Source organism: Myodes glareolus, chromosome 12 (assembly GCF_982192425.1).
Source record: "Myodes glareolus chromosome 12, mMyoGla1.1, whole genome shotgun sequence".
Classification (NCBI taxonomy): domain Eukaryota; kingdom Metazoa; phylum Chordata; class Mammalia; order Rodentia; family Cricetidae; genus Myodes; species Myodes glareolus.
The window spans coordinates 42,472,059-42,495,003 of NC_142037.1; the positions used below are offsets into that span (position 1 = coordinate 42,472,059).

General features: G+C 45.4%; 1 protein-coding gene across 4 annotated transcripts in view; it reads left to right on the forward strand.

The window, feature by feature from the left end:
* The first annotated feature begins 553 nt into the window (after positions 1 to 553).
* Enox1 (ecto-NOX disulfide-thiol exchanger 1) overlaps positions 554 to 22,945 on the forward strand; it is a 554,924-nt gene continuing 532,532 nt past the window's right edge. For 3 of the 4 annotated variants that reach the window (XM_087912247.1, XM_048422009.3, XM_087912248.1), the window contains exon 1: positions 555 to 818. The gene's annotated coding sequence lies outside the window, so the exon portion shown is untranslated. Of the gene's footprint in view, positions 819 to 22,945 lie in introns of all 4 variants that reach the window. The other variant, XM_048422010.3, reaches the window with a different exon arrangement.

Here is a 22,945-nt window from a genome sequence, read left to right on the forward strand (position 1 = left end):
CTCCTCAACCTTATCCTATACCGAATTGAGCAGTGCACCCCAAGCTCCCAGCCCGGAGTTCATCGCGTGCACCCGAGTTCCCTGCACCGGGAGGCTCTGGCCTGGCGCCTCCAAGGTCGCCATGGCAACTGTGGAGTACCATGACCTATCCCTGAACGTCCAGCCTAGAAATCCAAACCGGCAGCAGTGGCACGAGCTAGTCCTCTGGGCCCTTTCCCCGAGGGGATAGCGCGACCCAGTGCTGCGGGAGCGACTTATGCAGTGCTGGTGGCCGAGCGCTCAGCGGGCCCCAGGCCGGCCGGAATCCGTAGATCCAGCGCGCCACGCCGCCCTCTCCACTGGCTTCACCGCGGGGCCAGCAGTTCCTCCGGTCGAGACAGACGGCCCATCCTTCCTCCGCTTTACGGATTTCCGGGGGCGATGAATTTTGCCTCGGTCCCTACGAGCATCTTTCAGCTTCGCTCCCCCCGCCCCTCGCGACTCCCCCCACCCCTGGGCGCGCGCGCGCACACTCACTCACACTGGCAGGCGCGCGTGCGCACGCCCGCGCGCCCCGAGCCGCGGAGTCTCCAGCGCCCCTGAGCAGATCCCACTCTCCCGGGCGCTGCTACTCACACAGGCTTCCAGCCGCCACGGGGCGTCCTCTGTCTGCGGCAGCGGCGGCGGCGCGAGCGGCGGCTGCAGTCTGGCCCCGTCTGGCAGCTCTGCGCCCCGGACGGAGTCCGGCAGAAGCGCGATCCGGAGGAGACGCCGAGGCGAGGAGGAGCCGCGCCGCGCCCCGCGCTCGTTTGCCTTGAATCCCCGCACCGTGGCCCCAGGTAAGCGGCTCGGTGGCCCGCAGCATCCCCGGGGCGTCGGGACTGGCAGTCCGGGGGGAGGGGGTTCCCGGTCCCGCCCCCGCCGCGGCCCGGGGACCAGGCACCGAGAGGAGTGGGCGAGGGGGGAGGGGAGCGGAGCTGGAGGTGAGGCTGGAAGGCAGCGGTGTGGGGGAGCCCCCCTGCGCCCTTCCCCGCAGCTCCCCGGGCTCCCGCACTTTTACGAATTGGGGGTGCCCGGCGCCCCACACAGCTGTTCTCCGCTCTTTTTGCCGCGGGCCGGTAGTGTCCGCTCAGGCTCCGCGTCTGCCAAGGACCAACTGCCTCCCTTGCACCTTGGACAGCGCACCCCGCGGCTCGCCTCCCGGGGACCGCACCCGGGACCCTGTCCTGCCAGTGCAGCCCTCCAGTTGTCTCCTTCTTCCTACAGTGTCACCCTCCTGTCTTGCTTAGCATCTCCCTGCCTTGGCGGTCTCTACTCTGACGCGGGCCAGAAACTTTCCTCCCCGCCCGGTCTGCGCGAGGTACTATTGTTGTTATTTGTGTCTGCCCCCTCGCCGGGAACTGGACACATGGACAGGTCTTCCTCGGCGGACGATCGCCTGCCTTGCCCTGCCTTAGGAGTCGGCACTGGGCAGCTGGACTCGGACACCGAGCCGGCGCCTCGGCAGCTGGACGCCCGCGGGTTCCCAGCCTCTCTGGACACGTGCACTCCTCCCACGGACGCGGCCCCTCCCGGACCACCCCATGTCCTCCCCCTGCACGGCCACAGCCACCCCATAGGTTGGACACCCGGGATCGCGGGCTCTGATTGGCTAACGGCGTAACCCCGCCTCCTTGGAGGGGAGTGTTGTGGTTGTCATCCTGCAGCAAGCACATGGGGGAAGTGGGGTCGACAGGTGGGGAAGCCCAGTTCTAAGGTATAGACATTCCAGTGTGTGTAACCCAGCCACCCTCCTTCCTTCAGTTTACACCGGTCGCCTTACTACCCCGTCCGCAGTGGTCGTCTGTTGTAACCTTACACATTTTTAAATTTTGCTAAGATCATGTTTGTTCGCTGGTAGCGATGTTTTAAAAGTAGCTTTAGGAGAAAGCAGGAAACAAGTGCATAAGGGGAGATTCCCAGCAAACTGGACTGAAGATTTAAGTTTGGTCCTTTGTAGGAAGTAATGAAGCCTGCTTAAGGAATCTGAAGAGGGTGGAGAAAGGAGAAAGGAAATTGATTGATAGTTGAGACCCGGGTGCTTAGGAAGAAAGTCGTGGGTCTTTTGTAGGTTGAGATGTGAAGTCTCTGTGAGCTCTACTCGGAGGCAGCTACGTTCTGTTCAAGACCGCTCTCTGGGAAAGTAGCAATTTTGTCTAGTGCTTAGGTCGTGATTAACACACTTTGCTTTTGTTTTGCTAGCGTTGCACTTTTGATAGGAGACTTATAGTAATAATGTCTGCCCACATAATGGATATCGATTATTCTGCTTTCTTGTAATATGCAGATTTGCAAATGGTAATGAATTTCATCCCTCTAGAGGGAAGCATTAGTTAAAGTGCTTTTGAAATACCGTGAGAGAAGATGGATGAGCATTGTGTGACATCCAGAGACTGTTCTGATGTTGTGTAGTTTCGTTCCAGAAATGCGTATAAATGACTTTGATTTCTCTTCATTTCAAAGCCCGATTATCTCTAGTTTTGTCGAGCTTGAAATCCTTCCGACTGTTTTGACGTTGTGTCTGTACATCTTAAGAATATTGTAATTCTTATCTTTAGTAACCTTGTCAATGGGAAGCAAGCAGCAATGGATGCAGGGCAATGCTGGCAACTTTATATTGAGCACACTGTGTTATTTTATTTGTGAGCTGGTGAACTATGCAAGAGGAGCATAACATGACTACAATTCCCTAGGGACTCATAGGCAAACAAAGTGGAGAATCATGTGAGCCTATTCCAGGGAGAACAATTCAATTATTTTTAAGGCGAATAAATTTTAAAGATTCCTATGCGTAAACGGCAACGCTAGTTGAATGATCTCTGAACGTACTGGCAGCACGTATTAAGCAAAACAGCTTATTTAATATGTGAGGTGATTAAGGGAGATGGCACGGCGTCCCCACTATTATCTAAGCAGGAAGAAGAGCCTTGTCGTCTGGAGGACGTCATACTCAGGGAACGGGGTCTGACACTTCTGACAAATCTGAAGTCATTGCTGTTGCTGAGAAAATGATTCTCACTGTGTTTTTATTTCTCTAGTTCATATTCTGATTTCCCCACATGGATTTACATGCTGGCTGTGGGCCTACGAAATCTAGATGTGTGAAGACTAGAAAAGAATGTATATAATAGCACAAACACGTCCTAAATTTATCTTGATGTCTGTATACAGGCATAAATTGATGCACATAATTTTAGGGTACGTGCAATGTATTCATATATATATATATATATATATATATATATATATATAGCACATATATACATTATTGTCATCCTTAGAATTTTAGCTTCTCTCTTTTTGTCCAAAAGGTGGCCCTGTTTTAAACTGTAAAAGCATTATCACCAGTAGAATTGGCCAATAGATCACAGAAACAGACAATAGTATTTTGTTGCCTGGCAACCACCAACTGTGAATGAAAAACAAAGCAGTGACAGCTGCTTGTACATCCTGATACTCAGCCTGTATGTAGCTCGGGCATCGGAGCCCTCCACAGAAGACACACCAACAAGTTTCATTTCAGACAGGTGGACCGATCTCTTTTTTAAACTGTTAAGATAATTTTGAATTTTTTGGTTGTGATAAGAATCGTGTGGTTGTTGTTGAATGAAACGAAGCAGCTAATTTCGATTGCCCTCTTAAGTCAGGCGTAAACAGAACAACCAAAAATGGGAGGAAGGTTTGGACCATTCTCGTACTTCCCTTTAGAATCATTAAACATTGCAAACACATTTTCACCACTGTCAGGTGCTCTTGGGATGTTATAAAAACTTGAGTTAGATCTGTGAATAGATGGCAGCCTTTTACTGCTAAAAGGGAAGTAGAGAGCGATGCTCTCTAGCTGGACTGTTTAGTTCTAAGCATCACTGAGGCACAGGGAGGGGGTGCAGCAGCCTGGTGACATCACACAGGATACCTTCCCTGGGAAATAGTTGATGATTTTCTCCTCTGAGTTGTTCTATCTTCATCCTTTATTTACGTAGAATTTGTAGCGGGGATTAAATCAGGATACTCAGAAAGTGCAGTAGTAATTACAAGTCAAAATCATTGTGGGCACAGGGCTAGTCTGTGGTCTGAGATGCCCTGCACACAATTTATTCCAATTCAGTTCCATGAACCCACTTCTTTCCCAACACTTGGAAGCTCAGTGCCTTGCTAGTTGTTTATAGATTTGAGCAATCTTTAATAATCTCTTATTCTGTGTGAGAGTTTGTGTGTGTACAAGCATGTTTGTTTGTGTGTGTGTACACATGTGTACCTTGTGTACAGGTATTTCAAAGTGCTTTTGAAATACCGTGAGAGAAGATGGATGAGCATTGTGTGACATCCAGAGACTGTTCTGATGTTGTGTAGTTTCGTTCCAGAAATGCGTATAAATGACTTTGATTTCTCTTCATTTCAAAGCCCGATTATCTCTAGTTTTGTCGAGCTTGAAATCCTTCTGACTGTTTTGACGTTTCAGGGCATACTTGCATGTTGTTCCGTCTGCCCACATACACTCCACTCTATTTTCTGAGACAGGGTCTCTTGCTGGCCTCAGACTTGCTGATTAGTTAGACTGGCTGGCCAGAGATCCCCCAGGGATGCACTTGTCTCTGTTTCCCCAGTGCTAGGATTAGAAGGACACACCACTATTTTTTTTAAAATTATTTGTGTTTTTGTTTTTCAGCAAATTCTGGTCTCTATGCTTGCTCAGCAAGTCATTTCCCACCTGCATTATCTTGACAGTCCCAGTGTGTAAACTTTTGACAGCAGTGAGATTCAAGATTGTGTTGATCAGTTTGTCTTTCTTCGCTAGTGCAGATATTACAGTTGATGAATTACAGCAGAGTTCTTTCCTACATCACACATGATCTAGGGCCTCTAGTGAGGCTGGAACTGAATGGACTGCAGCATAGTTATTTCAGGGTTCTAGCAGAGCCGTCTCTCCAGGGGCTCTACATGTTGGTAGAAGGTAAGTCTCTAAAGACCATGCTGTTATAATCCATTTTGTTCTCCGACTCAAAAATGATCATGAATCCTATCGGTGGCAAACTAAGAGCATGCATGCATGACTGTAGCTTGTCTTCTCATCTTAGGAAATGCATTGTATGCATGATACATTTTGGGGTTCTTTTTGCTAGCACAGAATCTGTCTTCCCCATTGCCTGTCATTGATGAGAAGAGTCAACATTTAGCTATAACACCTTCAATAGAGGAACCAGAGTGGACTGATGGGGGAGCAATGTGGTGACAATATTAAGTACCATTGAAGCAGCATTCTCTCCAGGAAAGATGCACTTTAGCAGATTGGTGGGGGGGGATCAATTGATTTGCAGCATGTCTAACTTAGCCTTAGAAGCCTGATATTAATTTGCTCTAGCCAGGAAGGTTTTCAAACACTAATGGCTTGGTAGATTTCCAGTGAACTTTATTGGTTTACCCAAATAAAAATGCAACACGTTTTCCAGTATCTGAGTATAGTTTTTGCATGATAGGTATTTGTTTTGGAACTTTGGAGATCAATCTAAATTTCAAGGTTATTTAAGAAATAAATTCTGAACCATTTCTAAATGCATTTACATAGTAGATTGTTAAATATTTGATAGTCATGCGTTTAATCTGCTGGGATCTTGGAATCTAGTCACCCTCTCCTACTTTCTCATATAAGATAATGTGCTTATAGGGACAAACAAATCATACACAACACTTAGTGCCTTTTCCTTCTGCTGTTTATATCCTTGTGACAGAAAATAGTTGGAGTCAGTTTGCTTTTTTTTTAATGTGCTAAAGAGATGGTTTGAATAAAAGATGTTTACAGTTTCAATTTCCTTATGTCATCTTCTGCTCTTAGAACTCTAAACTCTCACCCACCAAAATAGGATTATTACTAAAACAAACAAGTAAATGCATAAATAGCGTGCCATTGCCGCCCTCCAGGCTAGCCAGCCTAGCCAAGCATCTCTTCTCACTCTTAGAAATGTCTTTACTTCTGTGCACATCTGCGTGCCTATGAAGTTGAAAAGTCTACAGACTCCTGTGGGCAGAACTAGTATGTTTGGAAGACCTGTGTGTGGTCATTTAAGAAATATTCAGATTTTTCAAAACGGGATAGCATAGAAAGGATCAAATTTATTCTTTTTTGGAAATTTTGTACAGTTATTTTGATAACATAACCACTGTAGCACCTGGAACAACATTCGGACCTGCAGCCGAATGGCATATGGGAGACACTCCGGATCTGCTCTGTGCAGTTAGTCCGTCATTCCTTCTTCTCTGTGTAATAATGCAAATACTTCAGTCTTCCTCCAAGTGAAAAAGTAGAAGCTTAGAATATGGAGAAGGCAGCATTGCCATTTTCTAATAGTTTTATACTTAAAGAATATGAAAAGCTAACTAAACCAGTGATATTTTAGAATGTACTTCCTTCCAGTGTAGAGTCATACCAGAATTATTGATTTTTTTTTCACAAATATAGCTTTCCCTAGTATAGAGAAGCTCTTTAGGAGCCCACAACAACATAACAAAGGTTGTGGCTCTAGTCCGAAGGAATACTTTATTTAGTTGGCACTGGAGAGTGAAGTTTGCGAGCTTCACGTAATTATCCAGACTGGAGTGAGGCCAAGGCTTGGTGGCTAACATCCTGAATGGTGGGGAAATAGTCTTGAATGAGGTGTTTGGTGACTCCCAGTGACTAAAGTCTCAGCTCTGGTCCCTTTTGCAAGGGGACACCCTGTGCATTTAGGAAGCCTCAGAAACCATTGTGCACACACAAGATAGAGCCCAGAGTCACCATTGTTATATTCAGATGCCATTGAGAAAGACCTTTATCCTGATGCTTCCTGGGGACAGAGAGTGGGTGAGGACCCTATAGCCTAAGTTCCAATTGCTCCTACCTTTACTTCCCCCTGCTTAGGTGTTTGTCTTCTGCATAGGGTTTATTCCTGGCTGTGTATGGGCAAGTCTTTCCTAACATGTAAGGTGATAAATGGCTAAAGTAAGGTTGAGTGGCCCTGGTTGGAAAGTGTATAGTATACAAGTGGAAAATTCCATGCCTGACATCATGGGATGGGGATGAGCTGCTGTCTAGATTGGGTATAGTAAAAATATAGGGTAAAGTTTCATTTAGGCTACATGGATATAAAACATAACTGTTTTTGTTGTTGTTGTTGTTTTCAAGACAGGGGGTTTCTCTGTAGCTTTGGGGCCTGTTCTGGAACTAGCTCTTGTAGACCAGGCTGGCCTCGAACTTACAGACATCTGCCTGCCTTTGCTTCCCAAAGGAATTAAATGTGTGCACCACTGCTGCCCGGTTTAAAATATAACTGTTTTATGTTTGGGTCTTACCCCTAAAATGTCTCATTATATGTGTGTAAATATTTACAAATAAAATTTAACCCTTCTGGTCCCAAATAGTTTGAATGATGGGTCTTTAACCTATGCCTTCTACAAGGACTACTGATTGCCTTATGTAAACTGGTGATCAGTAGTATACAGTTGTCTTGTTCTAGTAGTGAAATTATACTTATGATTTTGCTGGTTAAGAGCTATTTTTTTCATTCTGGTCTTGGGATATTTGTAATGTCTTCTTTGAGACTATTTTTCAATATTTATTGAGCATTCGTTATATGAATGGTACTGTATTTGGCCCCATGGTTTATAGACTCTTAATTCTTCATTTCAGCTGTTTGGCGAGAACATTTTTACTTCCAGAAAAACCCACAAATCCATTGTGGTCTTCATAGGAATTGACGGGGTCCACCAAAGATTTTGAGCTTTAATGACTTCAGCCAGCCCATCTCAACTCTGTGTTCACAGGACTCTCATGACATGCTAGTCACAGTACTGGTTTCCAGATCCTTCCAAGACCCTCTGGGAATGTGCAGAGAGACATGGCTGGGGGAGCAGACAGAGTCATCTTCATATTCGGTGTCAGACATGCCATGCTTCTTCTGTAACTATCTCCCTTCTCATCTCATATGTTGGATAGCTTGGTAGTGTAGTGTAGTAGATGGCTTTCGGAATGGATGTCAGCATGGCTGTGCTGGATCATACCTAAGGCATGATAACCATGACAGTCATGATGGATGCTTGGCCCTGTGTCCTGGAGTTCACCATGAAACCGAGGCTCAATAACCAGAGAGGCTGTCTGTTGACCTGGGGGTTAGTGGCTGCGTCGCATCCCACTGTTCTACTAGTTCTTCCTAGGATTCCTTCCCAAGTAGATACCTTGCACTTACATTCTGTCTCAAGGTCTGTTTCTGTGGAGGTCCCCACAAGAACCTTGACTTTCTATTTATTTGTTCATTTATCATCATGAGGCAAGTTCCGGAGAGCCGGCATTGGGGATAGAGTGTTACTGTATGTGCTGCTGTAGATGAGGACACTGGACTTTAGATACAGAGCTTAGAAAGACCACGCTGGTGGATGTGTGGGGAATAGATCAATGAGGGAAGGACTGGGGGCATGAGGTCAGCTGGGAAGTAGCCCTGGTGATAAGCACCTATGCAAAGATAGTAAGGAGCACTTTGGCTGCAGAAGGAGATGCAGGAAAGGACTGGAGATGTAGCTTAATGAAGGGCAGCCCAGAAAAGTCAGCAAAATGCAGACACCAATGATATGGCATGCACTGCCGTCCCAGAGAGGAGATTCAGTCTTCCGCCCCGCGCCATCACCCAGCTCTGCCCATTAGACTTGACAGCCCTTGGAATGGCTAGGACTCTTTCTGTTTAGCTTCTAATCTCACCCAGGCTCTCTAGAGTTAAATTGTAAATTCAGACATAAATAGAAGATGACAAAAAGATACATTGCCGAATATAAATAATTCACCATCAGGTCATTAAAGGAAGCACACTGTATTTTACAGGAAGGATTTGTGGAGTTGTAGAGAAGAATTGGAGAGATCTTTGATGCATGTTCATTTGGTGATAAATAGTGATTTTCTTTCTCTCTTGACTGTGGCCAAGAAGTGATGCTCCACCACCATCAGTTTCTGGGAGAGGAGCATGGCTCCCCACCCTTATGCCTATTGTTTCCCTGCTCCTCTGATAGCAGGTATTTTAGCTAAGTGAACGAGTAGCTGGGGAGGGGCTGGCCTTTTTCCTTCTTGCTCTTTTGTAATGCCCAGCTCTTGACTGCAGTTTCTCTTGCCAGTTTTTAGTCCACAAGCTCCCAAAGGAGATCAAGGGGTACAGAGAGCAAGAGAAAGAAAGCAGAAATCCATAAAGAGAGCTGTTTTGAATTAAATGCTTAATTATGAAATGAGCGAGTTAGAGCTTGTTAGATGATATGAAATAAGATAAGGCGGCCTTCTAATTAGTATTGTGTGAATACTAATATTCTGGCTCGGTCTGAGCTAAGACTGAAAACTGAACAATCGAACGAGAGAAGCCTATCACCGTCCTCATTTTTTCTGAAGTGTCACTGAGTCAATGGCACACAAAGACCAAGTTATGAAAAGCTAAAGAATGGGTCAACCAAGAGCTTACTGGTATAAGGGTAACAAGGAGAGCAAAGACTTTCGACAGCAAACTAGCTGTGCTTGTGAGCATCGTAGAGGACAGGAGCCCTGTGAGACAAAGGCGAGAAGAGACCTTGCTGATGGAGGATGTTGTAGCTATGAGGACGGCGTTTGAATTGAATTATACTTTTTAACTTTTAGATAATGGTGAGTTCACATGTTATTGTGAACAATACAGAGATCTTATGTGTCTCTCTAGCCAGATCCTGCAAAAACAGAGACCTTATAAAAACAGAGCATATGGCAGTGGTTCTCAGCCTGTCAATAGTGACCCCTTCTGGGGGACGGAATGACCCCTTCACAGGGGTCATAGCCTAAGACAACCAGGAATATCAGATATTCACATGATCATTTGTAACAGTAGCAAAATTGCAGTTGTGAAGTAACAACAGAGCCAGGGTTAGCTGACATCAATAGTCAAGGCCCTTCCTTCTCTGCCTCTCGAGTGTTGAGATTTACAGATGTGTACCACTACACGTGACTCAACATTTATTCTTGAAAATCAGATAATGTTTTTCATCCTAGAATTTAGATAGTCTGGACTAGTCCTGGCTAGGAGGAGGTTAACACAGAGAGAGTACTCCTGGTGTCTTCCCATCCTTGGATTCTGCAGAGTGTCATGAGAAGCCACCTGAACAAGGCAGGAGAGTCAGAGAGTTGTTTCAGTTGCTTTGTTTGCTCCTGTGACCCTCGTGTGGCCCTAAGGAGGCTTCTGAAGTGTTTTGTCATAGAAGCTTGCTCATGGAAACTCATGAGAATGCCTCGTCATGCCCTGGTGTGTGCGTTCCTCCCCTCCTCAGCTGGGTACGGTGCCCTTTGTCCTTTTTTCCTCTTCTCTGTTTAGGAAGGAGCTCCCTCTGACAGGCTGCCTTCCCCAACCTCCAAGACAGCATGTGGGAGACAGTAGTGAGAATGGCAAATTCATGTTTATCTTCGCCTTGGGCTGTAACCCTGGTGGCGGAGCCTCTCCTCTGGCTAATGGTTTGTCCTTCCACCTGCCACCTCTCATTCTCTCTCACTGCTCACTAGTGATGAAGGCCAATGATGTAGCCCCACCATCTTGTTCTGTGGCTCCCCTGCTTTAAGAACCTCTTGACCAGGTCCCATCACTGAGGACAGCACCTACACAACTCATCAAACGTGGAGATGTTGAGCTGGTGCCAAAGAGCACCTTCACCCCTACGTTCCAGAGTCTTTGCTATAGTAAAGTATTCTGCATGCTAGCAAAGAGAAACGTAAATAACAAGCCAGCCACAAACCCTTTGGTCTATAGTGAAGTATTGCCTACAAGGTGTGTATGCTAGTGTAATGGGGCCACAAAGCTCGAGGGAATAACCAACCAATAGCTGATCTGATTTAAGGCCCACTTCATGAGGTAGAACTCATACCCAGGTCTTCTTGGGTGACCAAGAACCTGAAACTAGAAAGCCCAAGAACCAGGGGTAAAAATCAAATAATACAGTTCTAAATAAAAAAAATGTAGTGATAAAATGACTGCTAATGACATTCTGCGATCCTCATAGTTGAACTCATTGCTCAGCCATCACCAGAGAATCTTCTTCCAGCAGCAGACGGGAACAAATATAGAGGCCCACAGCCAACCATCACAGAGAGTAAGATGTCTCCATCAAATCCCTCCCGTCAGAGCTCAGGGAAACGTACAGAAGAGGAGGTGGAGAGATTGTAAGAGCCAGTGGGGATGGAGGACACCAAGAGAACAAGGCCCTCTCAATCAACACGAGCAAAGCTCTTGAACTCCCAGAGATGGAGGCACCATGCGCAGGGCTTGCACCAGGTCCTCTGTGTATATATTATGGCTTCCAATTTAGTGTTTTTTATGAGATTCCCGAGTGTGCAGGTGAGTAGGTCCCTGATTCTTGTGCCTTCTTTTGAGCTCTTTTCCTGCTGTTGGTTTGTCTGGTCCATCTTTGGTGTGATGGATTTTCTTTGTTTTCTTAATTATTTTTTTTAAAAAGGGATGAATGAAACCCTGACCACTAGGATAAAGGTTAACAACTGAGCTGTCACTTCACCTGCTGGGAGAAGTGACACCAGCTTTCTCTAGTCGAGTGGCACTGGGTGTGGCAACCACGGCAGGACAGGCCTCATGTCCAGCAGTAGTTGACTAGCATATAATGAACTCTCCAGTTTGTTTCTCTGTTTTCTTTTTGGGTGTCCATTTTGTTTTCTTGATTTTGGGAGGTTTTGTTGTTGCATAGAATTTTGTGTTTTGAGAAAGAATTTAAAGTTGGATGGATAGAGAGGGAAGAGTATCTGTGGGAACTTGGGGGAATGCATTTAAATTTAAATAATTGTTTTAAATAATTAAAAAAAGAACCTCTAGAGCAGCTGATAGCTTGAAGCTCTTCATTCTTTTGTTATTGGAGTAAGCATGTTTCTGCAGTTTCCTCAGTGGGAAAGACGTGAGGGATTTCTGTTTCTTAGGGAGACATCCTTCAGTTCCTTGAAGCATGGAGATGCTGCAAATCTGATATCCCGTGTTCATAGTTATACTGTCTCCATCTTCTTCCTGACCGTTTAGGACTTGTTTCAAAGTACCAGGTTCTCTTTGTCAAATGATGTGGCATCCTGGGATTTGCTTTCCAATGTCTTTGTTGCTGTCTTCTAACACCCCACTCCACCCCCTGGCTAACCTTCCTTCTGCCAGCAGTTCCTTCTGAGTGCATGTCTGTGGAATACCCTTAATATACTAACGTGCTGGCTTCATGACTCACTCGTGAGTGTTCCTGGGCTTGTGGGTAAAGTCTCTGCTGCATCCAGGTTTGCATTTACTGACGTTGCGCTTGTCTGCATCAAGACAGTTTTTGTATGTTTTCTCAGTCTTCTTTGCCTCCTTCCCGTAGGAGTTATATGCGTTTCTACAACCAACACAGGAACAAGAATGCTGACGAGAATGCTTTGGAAAGAAGGGAGCTGGGCTCAAGTAGACTCTTCAACTATAAAACAAGTGACAAAGGCAGATGGGGCCCACCAAAGCCAGGACTGTAATGTACTCATACTCCCTTGAATAAGGGGCCACAGAAGAGTTAGTTACTTGGCGTGCTGAGAGATGGCGGTGGAGCAGTGATTGCTCAGGCACCCCTCCTCCCCCAAAACAATCTTATTGGCTAACGACTGCCAACAAATTGGTTCTTCTCCAGGGTTTGTCCATTCTCCGGGGCTCCCAGTGAAAGGCAGAGTTGGGTGTTGGAGTCTTTTTTAAGAAAAAGATTAGCACTATGTTCAACTGAGATGCTCACAAGGGTGCGTGAATCATCTCATTTAAAGTGCTGCTCTTAGATGCCAGAAGCAGCCCACTGATCATTGCAGCCTGCATGCTGGATATTCTTAGAGTTAACAGCCATCTACACCTTTTACCAGCCACACAGATGGGGGACCTGCAAAATGCAAACCTTCGGTAAAATAAGTTTAAGTATTGAAGGATGTCCTTTGGTACAGCCACTGAATGTGTCCTCCTGGCCTCATGGTGGGAGCAAGGCATGTGAATGTTTTGTGAGCTGGTGCACACGGTACAAAGAGATGAATCTGTTTGGAACCTGCCCGTAAGGCTACTTGCTTGCCGTTGCTCTCCGTAATGATAAGACGTGGTGAGCGCTGGGCTGTGGGTTGTGGATTAGGTGGCTCTGGATGAACCGACAATGGAAAAGAAATAAGCTTATTTCAGATGAGCATAAGCTTCAAGGCAAGTAATTAAGACACACTTCAGCTTCATGGGAAAATTAGGATTCTAGTTAATACAAGTGCCAGGCTGGAAAAAGACGAGTCACCTGCTCACCTGTAATCAACGGAGAGCTGTTTAGGAACAAAACATCAATTACGCTCACGCTGGTGTGACTTTCCCCTCTTTCCCTTCCTATTTTATTACCGAACTGACTGAGTCCAGACTTCTTTTTCCTCTGGTGACACTTCATGCATCTTTCTTCAAGAGATCCGTGCCTATGTGAGAGGAAGTAATGGTTTCTTGTGCCATCATGCCCCACACCCCAAGCCTAGTCTTTTACCTATTTATTTCACTTGCATCTTTCTACAGAGATGCACGCTTGCCTGCCTGGTTACACAGTTATGCACAGTGCTGTGTGGACAGAGTTTTAGAGCATACGTTTCTAAATTTCGAGACTCGTTTTGACACACAGTAGGTATTTGGAAGTCATAGATTCTGCTGTTTCTGTTTATTGGTCAATGTGCTCACTGCTGTTGGTGTTGGCTGGACCCCAAGTTGTTTCTGATTCCTAAAAGCTACTTGTTAAAGTATTATTTGTGACCCATGCATTTTAAATCTCACGCAGCATTGTGACCTAGCTTGGTATTCATTTTGCAGTAGAGATTTAACGTTTTTGGAGAAAAGCATACTAGACACTCATTGTGCCAAATGAATAGGTATTTATTGTGCCAAGTTCACACTAGATGCTGAGAACACAGTAGTGACCAACATAATCATTATCCCCCACTTCCTGGGAGTCCATAGCTTACTGGAAATGACATTAAATAAATAAACACAAAATAATTATATAATTGGAACTCATGATAAGCACTTGGGAGAGACCACGTTTCTCTGCGAGAGTATAATGAGGGTGCAGCGGTCAGGGGAACCTCCAAGGGGAGAGTAATTTATCAATTAATGCCTGAAGGGTGGTTAAGATTATCCAGGTGGGGAGTCCTATGTGTGGTGCCCAGAAAGAGCTTGGTTTTTGGAAACTAAAAAATGGTCAGTCAACATTGCTGGGCATCAGATTGTGAGGGTGGACCGCGCATGAGAACAAGCTGATGAGACTGATAATGTGTTTTGCTCTGTGGCCTGAACTTAAACCTTACCTTAGGAGTCCTGGGGAGCTGTTCAGAGGATTTTGTCTTTCCTTATTTCCAAACCGAGGGAGCTCATATAGCATAGAATGAATCACTGGGAAATGAACAATGCAGTTGCATTTAGTGCATTTGAAAGATTACAAGGGTACCACATGTACAGCTTCTAAAGCGTTTTCGTCTTTGCACATGGAAACCCCGTACTCAAGTGGAGTCACCCACAGCATTCAAGGGAAGTGCTAAGGACTGGTGTTAGTATACATGACCTCTCTGGGGTCTTAGAGAGGGGTCAGAAGGGTAAAGCCTGGGAGCAGGAGAACCAACGTAGATATGATTTGCCAAGTCCAATGGCTATGGGCTCCTGAACAAGGCACAGGGATAATGGGCATAGATAGAGATGGATGGAATGATCCAAGACAGAGTCCTACAGTCAAGTTTGATTATCTGTAAGTGATGGGACTATCTTGTAATTATGTATGTCATTTTCCCAAAGGGTGCTCTGTAACCCACTCAGGCCTGGCAGGGTTGAACTAGAACTGGGTAGAAAATAGACAAATACACGGCTGTACATACACTTAGAATTTTGAGTGGGGTGAATGCTGTTTGGGGATTCTCTTTAACTTGACCCCAAAGCTAAATGTGCAATATAAATGTTTGCTTAGGTAGAATTTATTTTTGAATTTTTTTTCTTGGAGCACTGTGATTCTCCCAGAATGCAATGGTGACTGACTAAATAAATACAATACAGCAAGATACCATAAAAGTTATTAGTGGAAATTAACTTGTAAAAAAAGTCTATCATCTTATCTTTGTAAAATTCCTATTACTCTAAAGAAATGTTCATTCTGATTAAACTGATTTCAGAAGCTGGGGTACTTGAGACTATTGTTTTGAGATCCTACAAGCTATAATAATATTCACCAGTAAAAAATATCACAGTTTTTGTCTTGACTTCTGTTTTGTTTGTCCTTAATGGGTGTTCCCAGCCCAGAGCAAATCCACAGCACTCAGATGTCTGTGGCTCAGCAGTGTTCAGAAATCTCTGAAATAATCTTTCCCCAGCTCTCTGTACCAAATGTGCGCGATGATAACTTCAGAAGTGAGACTAAGAGAGAGCACACAGTCTTTTGGTTTGCTTGAGACCATTACCTGGGCAAGGCTTAAGTGCCTGAAGTAAAGATTCGAATCTTATGGGCACATTAGGGATTTATCCAAGAAGGGTGTGGCTATCCAACCTCCTTCAGGGATAAGCCAACCTTCTCGGCCTGGCATATTGGACCTGCAACCAGCTGCCCTTTGCAGCTCTGAGTGGCCTGCATGATCCCTGCTCTTCTCGCTGCATTGTCTCAGTGCTCAGCCTCTCTTTTCCGTGTGAGGAGTCTTGTGTCAGACGAAGCGTCAGTTTCTGAAAGAGGAAGCCTCCGCTTGATCAGTGTTATTTCCAGTCTCCTGGAAAGATGGAAAGATACTTAGAAACCGCTGGCTCTGCTCCTCTTTCAACATGTCTACATTCAGCTCTGAAAGAGGGTCTGTTGCTTCATCATGGAATTTTATAATGGCATAATATTTTGAGTGCCTGGCTAGTTTCTTTGTTATTTTTCTTCTCCCAGAACATTTACATTTAGAGAGATTTGGAGGCAAAGCTGTCCATTCATTTTGTAATACAGACAGAATCGGTAAACACCCAGGTTATTTTTAAGTTTAATTTTCTCCTCACAAAAACGCATGTCTTTATGAAATAAAACACTCCAGGAGATGCAGGCAAAATAGACCATTCCTTAGAGGCGCCATAGCCAACCGTTGTTGACACTGTAGAAAAAGTCTCCCTTTATACCTCTGACCCCGCTGTGTGTGAGATGGGTGGGAGTGAGTGGGGGTAGGTGGGGTTGTAGTCACATAGAAACACTACATACAGATAACATCGTAAATAAACGGCATTTTTGATTTATGTTAGTCTACAACCTGTTGTGTTTTTTATTCTAATAAAATGTAGGCGTCATTTTATTTCAGAAGGTGTGTATAATATATATATGTGTATATATACTATGTCTCATATTTTAATGATTGGGCACTGCTATTGGAGGGAGACCTTTTGTGCTCGCCAGTTTGATGTAAACTGGACACAAGCTAGACTTGAGAGGATGGAGCCTTAGTTGAGAAAATAACTCCATAAGATTGGGCTCCAGGCAAGCCTATAGGCATTTTCCTGGTTAGTGGTTGACGGGGGAGGGCCTGGCCCATTGTGGGTGGGGCCATCTCTGGGCTGGTGGTCCGGGATTCTATAAGAAAGCAGGTTGAGCAAGCCATGGGGGAGCAAGTCAGTAAACAGCACCCCTCCGTGACCTCTGTGTCAGGTTCTGCCGTCAGGTTCCTGCCCAGTTTGAGTGCCTGTCCTGACTTCTTTCAATGATGAACAGTGATAAGAAAGTGTAAGCCAAACAAACCCTGTCTTGGTTTGGTCATGGTGTTCCATCATAGCAAAAGTAACCTGACTATGATAACGTTCATGGTAAGAAACACAGTTCTTGGGCCAAGCTGGCACAATAATGATAAACAAATTTTAAAATTCTACTATTGTAATTTGAGTGTTCCTCTCAAAGGTCCGCGTGTTGAAGGCTTGGCTCCTAGCCTGCAGTGACATTGGCACTGTGGACTTTTGTGAGGTAGGATTAGGAGTCCTAGTAAGACCGCGATTCCTCGTCCTCACCCTGCTTTCTGCGCCTTCTGTGGCGCCCAGTGTCCTCTGATGTTTGCTGCCACCGTAAGGCCCCACTTCAGGGGCTCCCAAACCATGTTCAAGTCAATGAACCATGTTCAGTTCAATCAACCACAGACTGAAACTTTACAACGACGAGGGAAAATGAACCTTTCTCCTCTGTGAGCTGATTTTTCTCAGGTATTTGTCATGGTGGCTACGCGCCAACAGCACAACAGCCAAGCCCTTACCATTTCTCTTCGTCTCAGATTGAGGGAGTTACGCTCATTCCATCTCGTCCTCATGGGTTAGAAACTACAAGTTCTGAAAAGCAAGGGAAATGCCTTGTGGAGTTGGTCGCTAATGGTGTCTGTTGAAATTTTCTCCAGTGTTGCTGACAGACACAAGTTTTTAATTTTTATTCTAGAAACCATGGCTGTTCTGAGTACACTTAATCTGTTTTCTTGCTATTCATGTGGTGACAACCCTTGGGTAAATTACTATTAGACATGTTTATATCTTAATAGCCAGGAGCCATCTCACTTACAACATGATACTTTCGTTAATAATACACTTGTATCACCCAACTCCCTGTTGGAAGTTTTTTTTTTAAATATTTATTTAGTTTTTGTTGTTGTTTCAAGATTCTCAATCTTTAAGTAGAGGCTTCAGAGTTAAAGCAGTATCTCAGATGTAACAACCTCTCTTAGCAAAACAGTTTTGAAATGGCATCATTTGAAGCTGAACAAAGCTGCTGTAGACAGAAGTGATATATCCCACCAGCTATGAGCCGAATTTCTGGTGGGCAATAGTTCAGAGGTTAGCTGTTTGGAAGCCTCTGGGTGTCCACCTTGTCTGGCTGATGGCAGGTGCTGGCTGACTACTGTAGCATCCTTTTCACTTCAGGATGTGTGCGGAAGAGCAGCAGAGCATGATGGGAAATCCAGGGGGAGTTGATGACCACTGATGTGTTTTCTCTGCGCTCTCAGCTGCAGTTTTGCTGAAAATCTAGTAGTTGAATTTATTGGAGAAAATTAGCTTAGGGATCGGTGATTTCTGTAGTGGCCAGGCCTGGTGGAGGCCACCCTTTTGAGGCAGGGAATAGGGAAACTGACTGAGCTGATGGACACTCAGGGACCCAGTGCAGACCTGCCGTGTAGCTGCGTCGCTGCGATTAGTGTGGGCAAGAAGGCTGTGTGAATGGAAGCCTGGCTGAAAACCTCAGTCTATGGTTAATTCCACTTTTAAAAGTTTTTCTTTATTTTTACTTTATGCAGGAACTGGAGTTACAGGTGGCGGTGTGGTGCCATGTGGGTGCTGGGAACCACACTGGGTCCTCCACAAGACCAGCAAAGTGCTCTAATGGCTGAGCCATCCCTGCAGACCCAGTGGTGAATGTCTTGGAGTGTTTTCAGACATGTGTGATGGGGTCTCCTTTTGAATCCCCACAGCAATTGTTTTATGTCAATAAGAGGAAACTGTCGCACAGAGAAGTTAACATGTCTGCTCTCGTTGCTGGTAAGCGAAGGAAACAGGACTGCAAGTCCCTTCTTCTGTCATGTTGTGCTCCACAGCGCCTCTTTTACTTAAAACGGAATCTACTAATAACTAGCTTTCTCTGATTTTAACTCATGACAGAGAAAGGGATGCAATATTGAATATCAAAATAAAAATGCGGCATTCAAGAGATCCGCCTGAGAACGGCCGTTAGACACGTTGGCTATGGCGAAGGACTCACATGAAGAAGGTGATCTAGCCAGGAAACTAGGAAGTCAGTTCAGCAGCAGCGAAGGGAACACGCTCGCCTGCAGAAAACGACACTGTGAGTTATGAATTTTCACAGGCAAGAAACACATGGAGCAAGGCCAAGGAATACAAATAGAGCAGATACAATGATATATGTACATGTGTTTCAAACCTAGAAATATGTTAAAGAAGTACTAATCATTGCCAAACTAGAAAGGTTCATCATGGGAGCATGCTCAGCTCTGTGACAGGAAATTTGATCACAGGGTAGAAAGTGGTGGAGCTTGGTGTGTGAAGGGGTGTTGAAGCTTGTCTGCTGTTTTTAATTGGACTGAGTGTGTTAGAAGGATGTGGATCGAGTATGTCAAACCACTCAATCAAAATGAGACAGAAAAAAAGAACAACTTATACATCAAGAACACATTATATAAGAGGCCAATATGTGAACACTGGAGAAGAGAAAGCTTGGGTTTGGCAGAGTTGGTGGATAAGAATAATGGCTTTGTGGAGTTTCACAACCTGGCCAGGCCTTCTGACATTTAGAATATGGAAGGGTTCTTTGCCAGCGTGGGCCAAGAGCTGAGCCCTAGCTCTCTGAGCCTCCCTTGCTCCTTCTGTCTCTGATGGCTGGATGCCAGGCGGAGCTGGAGGGCACTGACAGACCCAGTGGTCCTAGCGAGTCTCCTGTTACATCTGGCAGCAAGTGCGCTGCTCTCCACAGGCTCCTGCCTATGTTAGTGGAGTCGGCCAGTGGACAGCTGAGTCCGAGCCGTGGGGGAGCACACAGAACTTTGGCAAGTGCCCAGCAGTGTATGGCAGACTCTGCTCACTGCTAAGGGCTTCAGGGGGAACTGAGTGAATTCTTTCCCACTGCTGCTCTAATGAGCCCAGTACAGAATATTTGCTCTCGTGTCTCCTGAAGTCACCTCTATTGAGAACAGACTCCTTTGGCCAACTGCACTGGTCCTTAGGCCCTTTCCTTTAATGTGTGCTCTAAACTTTTCCCTCCGAAGCTTGAGGCAGCTGCTGCCTGGCCCACCAGCAGTTGCTGGGGGGAGCTGTGAGCCTCGGCGATGCTATTGCCTCAAAGAAAAAGCCGAAAAATAGATGCAGTGTGGAGTTGAGTTTCTGAGCCCAAAGCTAAAACGACACAGGAACAGCAACAGGACTTAGTAGTGGGCAGCACATCCCTAAGTGGTCCTCGGTGTCCAGTGGGCAGCACATCCCTGAGTGGTCCTCGGTGTCCAGTGGGCACATCCTGATCTCAGTATTGAAGATGATGCTGTTGCCATCTCCCAGAGTTCCAAGTTTATGCCCACATCTCTTCAGTCTCAAAATCTTAGCGTGAAATATTTAGTACCCTAGGAAAGCTAAATTAATGGTGAGTCAGAGTAATTAAGGCAAAGTAAATAATCTCCAAGGTTCTCAGTCCCCCGTGAAACTAATTTCAAATCTTATCCTTCATGTGTTAAAAATAGTTCTCTGCTAATTCGAGATGCCCATGCACTGTGCTGGTGAAGTGCACTTCAGTTCTGTTGAAAGGATGCAGATTAGAGAGTTATTTTCAATTGGGCACTTTTTTTTTTTCAAGAGAGATATCCATTTTGGCATCACGGAAGCATGAATCTCTATGGGTGAGCCGAGAGTTGAACACAGCTGCAGCCAGGCAGATGATGGACCAAGGATCTTAGGGTAATTTGTTGTCCGAACACCCTTTTCTTCCTTTTAGTGAGAACTTAGCTTCTAGCCTCTCTCCATTGATGAGGTTTGGTTAACTTTTGCAGGGGTTTGATTAGCCAAAGCCTGACCTCGCTGTGTCTACTGATTTAGAAAATAAGTCTACGTGTGGTCCTGGGGGATGGCTCATCAGAAAGCTACCCACTGCACAAGCATGAGGAGTTTGGGTCCCCAGAACCTGTATAAAAGCTAGACTTGGAAACACTTGTCTTTAACCTCAACACTGAATGATATATATATATATATATATATATATATATATATATATATATATATATATATATATATCCCCCCACTGGAGCTCATTCACCAGCCAGCCTGGCCCAATTACTGAGCTCCAGGTTCCATGAGAGGCCTTGCCTCGAGAAAAAAAAAATGTGGTAGATAACAACTGAGGAAGACTTTTGACATCCATCTCTGGCCTCCACATGCACACCGTGTGCACATGTGCTAACATCCATATGAACATGTACACACACTCTCTCTCATACACACACACACACACACACACATGTATTTTGCTCCAATGTGCAATAGAAACACTGAAACTGAAACACAGCTCTAGTTGGTACTGAAAACACTCATGAGTTACCAGCCTACAACTGCTTCCTTGTTCATGTATTTTAGAGGCCAAAGCACTAAAGCATATGTGTGGGTGAGTGAGAGATTTGTATGCATTGCCCTATTGTCCCAGGGTCTGAGGGGCTGGGTGAGGGCTCGATGGATGTGCTTCTTCCAGTGGGTGGATCTCTTCAGGGCTTGATCAAATGAGAGAACTTTCTCTGTTTCGGTGACGACAGAGTCTCATTGGGTTGAGAAAGAAGAGCCGCCTTTGGAGAGAAAAGCTTAGCTTGGTCTTCCATGGCCTCCGGCTGAAGTATGAGGTCATGGACATGTCTGTTGTCTAGCAGATTCCCTCTGAGACCTCTTTCTCTTTGAAGAAGCCTGGGCTCTGCATTGCAGGCCGGGTGGTCCCTCCAGGGCAATGCTGCTTTGCTTTGGAAGCATTTTGAGGTGGTGACACAAGAGGATGACATGTGGATGTCACAGGATGCCATGCATATCACACAGCTGCATACAGTCATGTGTCCATACGGCTAAGCAGGGGTGATGCCTATGCACGGCGGCTTTAATGAATTTCTTATTTTCACAGATACCTAGCTTTGGTACCAGTTAGCCTTTTAGAAGGTGAAGTGTCTTCTCTTACTAAATTTTTATCCCTCTTCTGAGTGTTGTTCTGTGCCAAGTGCATGGATGATGACTTCTTTAGGGTCTATGAAGACATGAGACAGGCATGGTATGACTTTTTAACATCAGCATTGGTATCAGAGCAATCATGTGCATTTGTCCAATGTTCAGAAATGTGAAAAGTCAAATCTCACTCATTGATTATTACCAATGAAGTGGGCACTAAGTAACCCTTCTGCTTCAAGGGTGATGGTGAGGAACTTTGGTCACTGGTTCATCGTTTTTATATCATGAGTATTTGCTGTGTGCTTCCTTGTGTTATAGGAGATTCGACTGTACAAGGATGACCTTGTCCTCTGGGATCAGGCAGGCAGCAAGAGGAAATGGACAGCCGTGGGAAACAGCAGTAGGAAGCTGTCAGCTACAGAAATGTTGGGAGGGTTCACTCAAGAGCTGGGGATTAATGCTTAATGGGGAGGCGGGCTGCCAATCAAAGAGGTTCAGCCTGCCTCCAAAGGGGCTCTTCATGTAAAGAAAAGCTGTGACCCAGGGACAATGAGAACAGTGCGGGAAGAGGAACATGAAGTAGCCAGGACACCGAGGACATGTAGAAAGGACTTGTGAAGCTTAGAAAGGTCATGTAGCTTGTAAGTGGCACCCTGAAGGGCACAGCATTTTCTGCACCCCAGTGGATGGTTCTCCATTTAGTAGGGTCTTCATTTATCCCGCATCCCCACCACAGACTGTGTCCTGAGTCCCCACAGGCACATTGACTCATGCGACATGTGAGGATTCGCCTGCTGCACGTATCCCTCTTAGCCAGAGGCGTGAGCTTGTAATTTGGTCAGCATAAACCTCTGTGTCTCCCCGGATTAGTTCAGGTGCTGTGAGGAGGGCTGAGACCTGGGCCTGCTCAGCTGAGTGGCTTTCAGCAGGGAAAGCAAGCATTACTGTTGCCATCCGTAAATAGGTGGATTGTTCCTGCATGCCCCGCCCTGATGTTGAGGTCTCCTGGGTTTTATGTATTTGGTGCTGGGAAACATAAACACTTTAGTAATTAATTTAAAGGTGAGGGTGTTTTGAGCTAATTCTGCTGGTTAAAAATAAGGTTTGCTTCACAGAGATGAGTAAGTGCTAGAAATAAGTGAAAACAACTTAGAGAACAGAGTGGAGGGGCGGTACAGTGTGTTGGCTGTGACTTAAAAGCAGGCAATTTTGCTGGGTTTTGTACACTGTATGCA